Consider the following 12207-nt stretch of genomic DNA (forward strand, 5'->3'; position numbering starts at 1 on the left):
TAAAGATACCTTAAGAAAATACCTAAATGTAGTAATATCAAATAAGGGTGGTTTAAATATGCTATGTGACTAATGTGGCCAACTGATCAACAATCTGCTTTAAAGCTACCACAAGAAATGCTTAAAAGTATGAGAGGGAAACACATGCAAAAAGTATTTTAAAGCGATAAAAAGGTGAAAAAAAGACTATAAAAACCCAAATGGTAAGTACTCGCCGCCTTTAGCTGATGAACGCATGTGTTGGATGTCTCGTTGCGTAGAAGGAATTGCAGTAACCCGGTAGTATTCGTCAAGTGACAGTGACAATCTACTTCATTACACCGAACGTCCATTGCAGGTTTAAAAACATGGCGACCTCCGTAGGCCAAAACATGTACTAAATATTATCGCTTTTTAAATCAATTGCAATATTTTATGTTTCTAATGACATATTTTAGTAAAAGAACAATTGTGGCTCATTGGAGCCTACAAGTCTTTGAGTCCGAGGTTCCCTTTAAGACACTGAGTAGCATCATCGCAAACTAGCTTAGCGCTCCATGCTAAGTAATAATATCTCATCAACAACGAATACAAACAATGCAATTGGCCTCATTGACTCACCTCTGATGGAGGCACACCGGATTTATTAACACAAAAGATGATCCAATTGTCGACACGGTGTGATATTATTGATTCAGCAGCAACCTAACGTGAGTGTAGCAGTGAACTCTCTCTTGCTCTAGTCACAGTTGCACGCGTTCAGCTTCATATTACACATAAAGACCAAAACGCGAATTCTCGTAGCTGCTGGCAAAAATCGATTATCAAATTAGTTGGCAACTAATTTATTAATCGATTAGTTGTTGCAGCCTTACTTTCTTGTTAACACATTCATACCTGTCAACCCGAGGCCGTTGGCAATCTTACAAATAGTGACGTATGCCAGTGACGTGCGGTCAGGGGAGGCAGATGAGGCAGAGCCTCACCTGTCATCATGACAAAAAATAATTATAGCATCAAATTTATAATAATATTTGTCCAATGCTCTTTATGTATGACTCATTTCAAACATTTTTTATAGTCAAAATCGCTGAATTTGCCTATTTCCTGTTCAAATAACGAAATGAAACGAGAGGTGCGGCAGCAACGAGTAAAGCCTCACCTCTGAATGCGCAATCCATAACAAACTGGGTTGATACATGGAATTGGAGCGTGCTGGTTGCCGTACATCTTCATGTCGCCATTATAATGTTTCCAGATACGTTTATTTGACCTGATTTTCCACAGTCTGGCTAATGTCTTTAACCCTTAAAGTTTAATGTTTTTTTAGCAACATATTTAGTTTTGCTGATGGGAAATAAAACCGCAGTGAAAAGGCACAGGTTGCGGCAGATAGTACTCTGCCGCACTGAAAGTGGGCGTACGTGAAACTGGACTTTCCGTCAAAAGTGGACGCGATTAACAACACCGGAGCTAAAAGGTTTGCTTCAAACTACGGGACAGAAGATAACTCGCGCTTTTCAAACGGACTGGTACACCCGAAAAGACTGGCTATGTGGCTGTCCTTCGAAAAATCGCCTTTGCTGCTTTCCCTGCCTTTTCTTCTCAACTTGTGCCAATGTCTGGACTAACACGAGATATTGTGACATTAAAAAACTACCACGAAGCCTCAGCAAATATGAGAGCTCGACCACTCACATTTAAAGCCTGATTGCTTTAAAACGTTTTGGAAGCTCAAGGATCGATTTGGCTTTGACGAACAGCGGAAGCTCAACGGTAGCATCCACAATGCCAAGGTAAAGGAAAACCGAAAGAGTTTGAAAGACCTCATTAATGCAACCTGCATCCTAGCTAAACAGGAGTTAACATTTCGTGGTAACGATGAGCGTGTAAGCTCTCCTAAACGTGGCATATTTGTAGAACGATTACATGGTTTTGCTGAGAGAGATGAAAGGTTAGCTAGACATTTGGACACATCCACTGTGTTTTCTGGCTTGTCAAATAGAACACAGAACGATCTAATTGAAGCAATCCTCTCCATTGAGGCGGAGAGATTTTTTAAAGTAAAGGAAAATAAGGAGGACTTTTACAAAAAGGGCGTAGGTTTGCATAGGGACGGTAGGGACATAACACTACCAACTTTTCAGGATGCTAAAATTGTCCCCACCAACTTTTAAGCAACCTTACCTTTTTTGCATGATATAATGTTCAGTTATATAGAGAATTTAGATCTTTCAATAGTCCCATATGTTGTAAGGATAGAATTGACCCTACCATTATTAAGTGAATTATTTTCATTATGTTTATGTTTGCTAATAAAAACCAGATATTTATTGAGGAAGTTTTCAAAATGTTTCTTTAGTATTTTTTGAAAACAAAGGTTTGAATCGAACAGTGTATCATCTGAACCAATGCACGTAAAAGTTATTATCAGTAGATAAGGATTTATTTTGCATTGATCATTTTTGCCTATTAATTAATTAGGTTCATATACATGAGAAATGTGGCCCTTTGCCCCCTTCATCCAATCTGTTTGGTCTTATTAATGTCCCGTCACCAGCAAAAAGTGTACCTACATGCAGGTTATGCTGTTATATCGTCCCTACAAATGTTGAGACCAAACCTATGCCCTTCCAAAGTAACGGCGGTTTTTGTGGTGAAGGACAGGCGCAAGACCACAAACAGTTTTCATTTCAATCTTATTTTAAAAAAAAAAAAAAAAAAAAAAAAAAAAAAAAAAAAAAAAAGCTTAGACTAAGAAAAATACAATAGAATATTTAAAAACTAAATTTTGGACTTAAATAAAATATTCTTTGTTTTTCTTTTCACACTTTTTCTGTAATCTGTAATAAATTGATTAAAGTATCAGAATTAAAAGTTTTAAAAACAACTGAATATTTCACTAAAGGTCAGAATTGAATTCTGTGGTTTTGTACACCACTCTTTACTCTCATTTATGTTGCATGAATTATAGAATTGCGACGGCCAACACATTGAGGGTGTAGAGCAAATGCATGTTATTTTCTTCCTTTTACGAATCGATAATATGTACCGTGTGTGCGTGTTTTGTGAAGAATGCTGATGAAATATGAAATAACCAGTAGCCAATTGAATAAGCTACCCTTTTTGGTTTATATATTTGGAAATCTGACACTAAAGGAGTCAGTGCCTCACCAACCATGAACCTCACCGCACGTCACTGACGTATGCCCTTACAAATTGGTGACTAATCTTACAACGTTGTATATAGCCTGCAATATGAAACAAAAATAAAACTCAGTTTTTAAAATAATATGAATTTATTAGTAATATTGTAACATATAACCTGGTGCAATCAAAGAAAAATATCTTCAGCTACATCATGATTACTGAAATTTAACAGTGACTTTTGTTATTATTGTATGTAGCACTTTTGGCAATTTCTATGTCTTGATGGCTGGAATTCATGGCACTTCAGCTCGCAATTCAATTTGACTTGAAGGTAGTGTGTCCAATTATAAATTAAAAAGGTCATTTGATAAAATTAACTTACCGATGCAATCTTTGAGTCAGGGAACATTTCTTTTGCTAATTCTGAGAAGTGATCACCAATAGTTGCAGGCAAATAGTTTTCGACAACAAATTGGCAGAATAAAATCCCCGCTTTCGTCACTTTTCATTCTTCAGACTTCATCTTTATGACCAGTGTTGTTAATCTTACTTTTAAAAAGTAATTAATTACAGTTACAAATTACTTCTCCCAAAAATTAATTGAGTTAGTAACTCAGTGACCTGAATGTAAGAGTAATTAGTTAGTTGGCAAAGTAACTAGTGTTACCTTTAATGTTTTTTTTTTCTTCATTTTTTCAAAAAAAACAAAAAACATAGTAATTGCTATGTTTGGAAGTCATTTAATGTTGTAAATCAACTGTTAAAATTGCTCCCGTTTTTGCATTTGTTCCTTTCTGTCTACTTTCGACATGTGAAAGTTTTAAAACGGTGTCATCATTTAAAGATAGATTCAAGTCAAGATTTTGCCGATTTTTAGAGTATTTTAGATAAAAAGTTACTTAGGTTTGCTAGGAAGGTTCACTACAACAGAGCCTTTCTGAGAAGTCTACCTCTTTAAGATGGCGGCTATTTAGTAACGCCGCCGAGTCTGTCATTTAGCATGTAGCTCTATATGCATGTGATATTTAGGCGTAGATTGTAGGCTCTCGGCTACAGTCAGGAAATATTGGAGCCACCTAGCCTAGCGTCGCGTTTGCTACAGCGTTACAACAAACACTCTTCTTTCTTCGTGTCTCTGACTTTTCCTGCGTCATTCAACCAACGTAGTAACACATACTAACGCACATTGTCTCATTGCCAAAACGGTGACAAAATCCGAATGGAGGAAAAAAAAAAAACGTAATGCACGAAAAACGTAAAGATTTCGAACATACGGCGTACACATTTAAAAATCAGTGCTCACTTGTACAAATTACGGCAAAACCGTACAACTTTACAGGTATGCTCATTGGTTGCCATAGTGTAATGGTCATTTCTGTGATACTCTTTGTTCCTTAGGACATCCACCACACGGTGGCGTCTCTTTATGTTAACTTTCTTCTTCAGTTGCTACCTACTTTTTGGGGAGTCAAGTGTGATCATGTGTGCGTGGTCCGTTCACTCCCGATTGACGAGTGGTTGAGCTGGAATTGTTTATTTTTTGTGTATTAAAAGTACATAAGTGGAAGTCTGATCCCTTTTTTACTTTTTATGCACTCATCCTGCCCTGCCACGCATTACAATAGACAGTGCGAGACGTCCAATCCATTGTTCATTTGCCCCCTCCCAGTCAAAATTTGACTGGGAGGAGGTGAATGAACAAAAGTGAAGCCTGGTTTATACTAGGGCTGTCAAGCGATTAAAATTTTTAATCGAGTTAATCACAGCTTATAAATTAATTAATCGTAATTAATCCCAATTCAAACCATCTCTAAAATATGCCATATTTTTTCTGTAAATTATTGTAGCAATGGAAAGATAAGAAGTACTGCATTTGTTTAGTATAACAATAAATCCAAAAGATGGCATTAACATTATTAACATTCTTTCTGTTAAAGGGATCCACGGATAGAAAGACTTGCAGTTCTTAAAAGATAAATTTGAGTATAGTTATAGTAATTTTATATTAAAACTAGAGATGTCCCGATCAGGTCCGATCACGTAATTTTCAAAGTATCGGAATCGGCAAAAAAATATCGGCCATGCCTTTTTTTAATATATATATATTTTTTTAAATTAAATCGTTTTCTAATTGTATTTAACGTTACAGACATAATATGTTACACTTATCCAGAGTCTTTAGTTTAGGCTTAAGGTAGGGTTACCAAATTTATCCCAATAACGGCGGTAATTAATTTTTTAAAAAAATGTATCACGTTAAAATATTTAACGCAATTTAATGCATTCGCTGTACGACCCACTCACGCATTGTCGCGCTCCATCTGTAATGGCGTCGTTTTGCCTATATAGAGAGCTAAAAGGCAGCGTAAAATGAGTAGAGTGAATTTTGGCAGCCTTTGGAGCCTTATTTTAATTGGCTAAAGCCATATAATCCCTCTCCCTTCATTTAGAAATATCATGGGAAGCAATCTGGGGAAGCAAGGTAGCAATTGATCTTTTTCTTAACACCTTATGTTATTTCCCAAGGCAGAGAAGATATATCAATTGGTAGCACTACGCACAGTCATGGTTCCACTTCCCATCATGCATTTGGGCATGGCCTTCAGTATCATTTACTGAAAGTGTATTTACAAATACACTAGATGGCAATATTTAGTCACAATATACAAAGTCACAAGTCTTTCTATCCGTGGATCCCTCTCACAGAAAGAATGTTAATAATGTATATGCCATCTTGAGGATTTATTGTCATAATAAACAAATACAGTACTTATGTACTGTATGTTGAATGTATATATTCGTCCGAGTTTTATTCATTTTTTTCTTAATGCATTGCCAAAATGTATATGATCGGGAAAAATTATCGGGAATGATTGGAATTGAATCGGGAGCGAAAAAAAGCAATCAGATCAGATCGGGAAATATTGGGATCGGCAGATACTCAAACTAAAACGATCGGGATCGGATCGGGAGCAAAAAAACATGATCGGAACAACCCTAATTAAAACCCCTCTTAATGTTTTCGTTTTAATAAACATTTGTAAAATTTTCAATAAAAAATAAACTATTGGCTTTAACTACGTAAGGTAGTGATTGAAATACACCACATGGTGTCAATGGCGAGTTTTAAATTAATTAGCGATCTAGCCAAGGCAAAGTCTGTGTAAGTTTTATGTGTATTTTGCATAGCTATTTTGATTGGGAATGCCAGTTCCCTTTGCATTGAGCGCTTTTCTTTTTGTGAACATTATGTTTTTGAGAGATAGGAATATTTGTTGTGCTTTCAATAAATGATAATGGAGCGACTTAACTGTTCCTCCTAAATGCATGATGGGAAGTTGGGCAACCATGACTGTCAGTGGTGGCTGCAAATGATATACAGTATATTCTGCGTTGTGTTAAATTAAACGTGTTAAGAAAAATATCGTCTCCTGTGAGAGATAGGAATATTACTTTTGTTGTGCTTTCACTAAATGATACTGTAGCAACTTATCTGTTCTGCCCCAATGCATGATGGGAAGTTGGGCAACCATGACTGTCAGTGGTGGCTGCAAAGTATACAGTATGATCTGCGTTGTGTTCAATTAAGCGTGTCAAGGAAAAAATAGTCTCCTGTCATTCTTCCCCATGTCGTTCGCCACAATACTTATATATGTTGTGAACGAGTTGCCAAAGTTTAAGCCAATAAAAGGCGCGGTGTGCTAAAACAGCGTCATTGTAAACTGTTTGAGGCAACGCATGAACAGGCCATTCCGTGCATGCGTTAATTGCATCAAATATTTTAACGTGGTTAATTAAAAATATTAATTACCGCTCGTTAACGCGATAAATTTGACAGCACTAGTTTATACCTGACATGTTGAACGTTCCACGCAGAAAGGAGACGCATGGAGGTCATTCGGCATGCGTTTCTCAGAATGTATAGCTCTGTGTGGCTAGCCCCTGTGGTGAAACCAATTTTCTCCCAGACTACAGGGGGCAGCAGAAAGTCTACACCATAAGAGCAACTTCATAGAGAAGGTGAGCGAGAGAGGGAATCCATTTTCCTGCAACATAGCGGTTGGCACTACCCGATCATGACGTGCTACCAGATTGCGACTGATTAGTACTGCGTGAACGCTCTGGTTTTAGTGCCATTGACGGCGCTAGACATCCAGTCCAGTAAAAATGAATTGGATGTCTAGCGCCGTCAATGGCAGCCAGTGAATTCATGTAGACACTTTCAATACAATATTTTTTATTTTAAACAGTGACACCATTAGGCCTGTCGCGATAACAAATTTTAGTGTGCGATAGTTTATCTGATAAATTATTGTGATATGTGATATTATTGCGCCCCCCCAATTTAAAAAAAAATCAATTCACAATAACACAGTGAGAATACAGTATATATTAATAGATCAAGTACACCCATTTAAACGCGATAAATATTTACTCTTAAATTCAAAAATACTTTTTAAGAAATCACAACTAAAAACAATAGACCATGCCTCTTAAGTAAAAGACAACAATATTAATAACGCACAGAAACACAGAATAAATAAAATGTGTTTTTTAAGAAAAATAAATAAAATTGCACTTAATAACTTAAGCATTTAGGCAAATGAAAACTTTTCCCAGCATAGCTTCTGCAATGGTGTTCCATAGGGATGCAACGATACAGTTAAGTCACGGTTCAGTACGATTTTTGATACGGGCGACACGATTTTCGATCCGATTCAATACATCTAATGCTCTGAAAAAAAAAAAAAAAATTATATTTTTGGTTTCGGTTTTTGTTTTTTTTTTTTTTGTTTTTTTTTGCTAACGAGCAAAAATTGAATTGCCACCATATAAACATGCATTTTAGTGCATAACATTTATGTGCTTACTTCTTACTGATCTGAAAAAAAATTGTATAAAATTGCTGAGAACAATCTTTACTGTTTTAAAGGCGGGGCACACTGTTGATTGCTACAGCTCTCTTAGCAGCTAGGTTCACTACATGAGCAAGACATCATATTTGTGGTCCGAATCCATCTGTGTCACGTACTGAATTAACAATATTTGCAACATTATCTACAGTCAGTGGTATGGAATGATTTGGCCTTCTTAGCTTCCATTCAGTCATGACAGTTTAGAATTCATCGATGTAGTATATGGACTACGTGTCCCATAATCACTCTGGGCTCATGTAGCCAATGGCATGGGATGTAGCACATCTAGTTTGCTATTTCATGATATCTAGTGTGTGCGCGCACAGCACCATCATATGACTTTCATAAACAAGACGAGTTTGAAGCACAGCGCTCTTAATTTGCCACTCAGTGTTCATCATGTCCATTCAGTTGTCCGTTGTCAAAGCGAGGTTGTCCGTAGCAGCCAAGTCGGTAACAATGTTTTGGCGGACTTCGTTGTAAATATCCGGCGTTGTGCCGGAAAATAGCCACCCCGCGTGAAAGTCACCCCTGACGGGAGCGCCCAATTATTGCATATTACGACAGGCTTAGACACCATCAATGTATCGATTCTTGGCGAGAGCATATCGATAACTTTTTGGGCTACACAGTAACACAATTTATCACCTTTCCAATGTATTTTCACACCCCTAGTTTATATGTTACATAACCACACTATATGTGTATATTTATGTATACATACAAGTGCAAACATATGAGTTGTGTCTCATTACTGAGCCGTCCCTGAGATGACATGTTTTCCAGGAACCTTTCATCTGGGGCTTGTCAGTATACACACACGTACTGTATGCACATTTTTATATTTTCACTGTTGATTTTGCCTTAAGTTCACTTGAGTAGGAAATATGTCACAGCACTTACTCTAGGCTCGCTTTCCCTGGTTTGCATCCTCAATTGCGGCTTGTGTGCGGCTGCAGTGCACGTGTGTGTGTGTGTAAGGGGAGGCAGCTAAAGGAATGCATGCTCGGCTGGGTGGGGTGGGATGCTGTCGCTAAAAAGAGGGGTCTCTGTTTCATGTGTATGTGGCTCCATTGATGTGTATATACTGTATATGTGAACGTATTAATGAAAGTGTGTGTGGTTTTTTTTCAAACTTGTGTTTACGTCTTTAGGAGGTACGGTGTTGCCCACCCGCCAACACAGAGCAGGGAAGCTGTCAGAACTTTGTTTTGTAAGTTTGGTGTTCATTTTTATATTTTCTCCATGTGTTTTTGCCAACGGAACAGTTCCTAGGCACTTTTAGTGGAATTGACATCGATTTATGAGGTACAAAATGTGCTAGTTAAAAAGGCCCTTCTCATATTTTGAAAAATCAGAGTAAACATAAGTTTGTGTAACATTATTGCTTTGTTTTTCAAAGTTAAATCTTAGTTTTTAAAGTCACATTATTTTTATAAAGTGAATGAATTCAGATTATTTTTTTTACCAGGTTCCCGCGGGACCTTGATAAGATAAATTTACTCATTTTGATAAAGTGTCTTTAAAAGGCATTGTAATTGACATGGATATAACAAGGACCCAAATGCACGATTTTTCAGTCCAAAAAAAAAGGTTCAATAATAAGTCCAAAATGTTCAAAAGGTGACAATGAAAAAAAAACAGAGCAATTGCTGGAAGCAAAAAACTGAGTGTAATCAACAAAGTAACAAACAACATTGTTTTCATTTACAGTTGTCCAATAATGGCTTTTTTAACAGATATCGTGATATTGTCCAACTCCAAAAAATCCAATAAAATCACCATCAAATGTGATCTGATCTTTGTCAAAATCACACAGATGAAAAAACAGTGTCTGCTTTAACGAAAACCTTTTATAACATTACCTTACATTACATTACATTATAACGTTACCTTTTTTAACATTTATAGGTTTTCATATTTTAATGAGGATAGTATGCAAAAAAAAGTTAGTGAAACATCACATTTAATATTTTGTGGCCACCCTTAGGCAGCAATAACTTCAACCAGACGCTTCCTGTAGCTGCAGATCAGTCTGGCACATTGATCAGGACTAATCTTAGCCCATTCTTCTCTACAAAACTGCTGGAGTTCAGTTAGATTCCTGGGATGTCTGCCGTGAATCACTGTCTTTATGTCGTGCCACAGCATCTCGATGGGGTTCAAGTCTGGACTTTGACTTGGCCACTCCAGAACATTCTGGAGTTGATTTACTTCTGTGTTTTATATCATTGTCTTGTTGCAGCATCCATCCTCTTTTTAGCTTCAACTGTCTGACAGACGGCCTCAGATTCTCCTGCAAAACATCCTGACAAACTTTTGAATTCATTTTTCCATTAATGATTGCAAGTTGTCCAGGTCCTGAGGAAGCAAAACAGCCCGAAATCATGATGCTCCCTCCACCGTGCTTCATGGTGGGGATGAGGTGTTGATTTTGGTGAGCTGTACCATTTTTCCTCCACACATGACATTGTGTGTTACTCCCAAACCAACTTTGGTTTCATCAGTCCACAAAATATTTTTGCCAAAACTTCTGTGGAGTGTCCAAGTGCCTTTTTGCGAACATAAAGAAGCAACAATTTTTTTAGACAGTAGTGGCTTCCTCTTGTGGAGTCCTCCTATGAACACCATTCTTGGCCCTAGTTTTACATATAGTTGATGTGGGCACAGAGATATTGGACTGTGGCAGTAAGCCTTTAGCAGACACTCTAGGGGTCTTTTGTACCTCTGAGTATTCTGAGCTGAACTCTTGGCGTCATCTTTGGTGGACGGCCACTCCTTGGGAGAGAAGCAACAGTGCCAAACATTCTCCATTTGTAGACAACTTCTCTGACGGTCGATTGATGACACAAATCAACAATCCTTGATCGCAGGTCTTCAGAGAGCTCTTTTGACCGAGCCATGATGCACATCAGACAATGCTTCTCATCAAGACATTTCTTACTAGGTGTGTGTTTTATAGTGGGCAGGGCAGCTTTAAACCACTCATCAGCGATTGGGCTCACACCCGACTTAAAATGTTTGGTAAACATTGGTTTCAATTGCTCTTTAAGTCTCCTTAGGCAGAGGGTTCGCTTACCTATTTTCCTCCTTCTGTCATTGTTTGCATGCTATCCTCATAAAAATATGAATACCTATAAATGTTTCGTTTTTTTTAGTTAAAGCAGACACTGTATTTTCATCTGTGTGATTTTGACAAAGATCAGATCAAATTTGATGGTGATTATATACAGAAATGTGAGAAATTCCAATAGGTTCAGATACTTTTTCATACCACTGTATAAAGGCAGAAGGCCTCTACATTCACTTTGAAAGCAACATGTAATATTGGCCCAAAACAGATGTCGATATTGTCCGATATAACTGTAATAAGCTTTTATCGAAAACTCTAGTTCCAACATAAATCTAGGCAAAAAACTACTGTATACCTGGGGGCACAGGAGATGGCAGGATACAAAATCAACTGACAGAGGCAGACGCACCATTTTACACCATTTCCTGTTGATTTTCGGTCTTTTCCTTTTGGGGCATTTACGGGTCACTTCCTGATGATTTTGGGGCATTTACGGGTCACTTCTTGTTGATTTCGGGTTACTGAACAGGACGTAGCTTGCAAATGTCCTCAAATAAATCGAACGTGACTCAAAATCGATAGGAAGTAACCTGTAAATGCCCTAAAATGAATAGGAAATGGCCTGTAAATGCCCACCAGACTGGTTTTGAATGCCATGGTTTCAGTGTCGTTGACGGCGCCAGACGTCCAATTCAGTCAAAATGAATTGGATGTTGTCTAGCGTCGTCAATGGCAGCCAGTGAGCTCATGTTGACACTTTTCAAATGGAAGGTTTTAGTAGTAATCTGTTGCATCTTTTATTTTTGTTTTTAAAACCGTGACACCTTTTTAAAACAATATATCGATTCATGGTGGGAGCATATCGATAAGATTTTGGGCTACAAAGTAACGCAATATATATAATCTTTTTGATATATTGTCACGCTACAAATTTATAGTATTTGTGTCTTTCTTTTGTTGCTTTTATGCTAAAAAGAAAAACAACAAGTGGGCAAAGCAAAGAACCCTGGGGAACGCCATAAACAGACCCTTTTAAAATCAGAAATTCAATCACAATTTAGATACAAATATTTTGAGTTGCGAGCTTGG

The sequence above is a fragment of the Corythoichthys intestinalis genome, chromosome 22, assembly GCF_030265065.1.
Source record: "Corythoichthys intestinalis isolate RoL2023-P3 chromosome 22, ASM3026506v1, whole genome shotgun sequence".
NCBI classification, from domain to species: domain Eukaryota; kingdom Metazoa; phylum Chordata; class Actinopteri; order Syngnathiformes; family Syngnathidae; genus Corythoichthys; species Corythoichthys intestinalis.